The sequence below is a fragment of the Bos grunniens genome, chromosome 20 (assembly GCF_055505025.1).
Source record: "Bos grunniens cultivar Pamir isolate PY7600 chromosome 20, Bosgru_T2T1.0, whole genome shotgun sequence".
In the NCBI taxonomy this organism is placed as follows: domain Eukaryota; kingdom Metazoa; phylum Chordata; class Mammalia; order Artiodactyla; family Bovidae; genus Bos; species Bos grunniens.
Window position 1 is genome coordinate 24,242,501 of NC_141184.1, and position 1,524 is coordinate 24,244,024.

Below are 1,524 nucleotides of genomic sequence, written 5' to 3' on the forward strand. Positions count from 1 at the left end.
AGAATACTGGAGGGACTTGCCATTTCCTTCTTCAGGGGATATTTGTGACCCAGGAATTGAATCCGTGTCTCCTGCATTGGCAGGCAGATTCTTTACCACTGAACTACCAGGGAATCCCCTTGCAAAGCATTATCCTTCCATAATTTTTAGAACTGATGCAGTGATCCTTTTACTTCTTTTTTTTTTTCTTTTATTTATGTTGTTTTATTTTACAGTGTCCATATGCGGACAGGAGGACAGCATCTTTTTAAGAATAGGTTTATAATTTTAATGAACTGAATTAAATCTACATATATTTGCTTAGATTTATTTAACATAGGTGTATCTCTAGATATTTATTCATTAACATATTCCTTTAAGTTATATTTACTTTTCTATCCCTATTTAGTTAAAGTACCTTTTTAACAAAATTAGAAAACTAAAGGTCAATTTATATGTGTATTTAGCTTCTGACCTGTTGCTAACTTACATAATATTTGAAAGTTCTATAAAGCATTGAGATTTATTTTTTTAAATAAAATAATAGCATCTGTTTTGTTTTGTCACCTAATTAAAAGGATGATGAGCTCCTTTGGGCATGTACCTAATGCATTCTGAGCATGTCTATGTAGTTCTAATATAATATATACCTTCCTTGTTTAAGATAATCAACTTCAAAAGAAAAAGGCAACTTTTATTATAACTTTACACTTAGTGCAACATATTTGGAGTTCCTTTTAATTATCAACATTGTCAATAACTCTGAATACTAAACTGTCTTACTGACCATTAAATCACTACCATCACAAATAAAATGGTCCCAAGGTTAAAGGCTTGAATTTGGAGACAATACTATGTATTTAATGGATAGGTGAGGATTCTAACAAGGATAATAGGAGTTGTAAGTCATTGAGCTGATGAAATTTGATTGAAGCATGAAAATAAATAATGTTTTCCCTCTCTTTCATCTCTTATTTTTAATGTTTTATAACATTTATAATTATCCTAAGTATTAATCCTAGAAAACAAAAGCAAATAAGGAGAAAAATTAGTCAGCAGACAACCTGAGATATTTCATTTGAACCAAAATTACCAGCATCCATAAAAAGCTAGGGAACTATTAGGAATCAGGAAGTGACTAACACATAGCAAACTATTATTAAACACTTTCTTACTCATTAGCACTGAGTACAGATTATACTGGATGGTAGTGTTCCTTTGGAAAAAAAAAATTCTGATGTTTATTTACACCTGATCATCATTTCATTGTTTGATAAATTTTCATCTTCATTTGTGGGTGAATGATCTGAGTCATCTGTGGTTCAACAGTATTTGCATTTCTGCTCCCAGTGTTTAAAAAATATAAACATCTGAATCCATTAGCAAGCTTCAATTTATGGCTTGGAAGATTGCTTTATTCTGAACAAATGATGTTGGATAAAAATCTAATGAATTTACATAATGGAATCTATAAATGTAATGGATTAACAGCATTAGTGTATTTGTTGCAGTAATTTACTTTTTCTTTTTAGATGAAAAAGAATG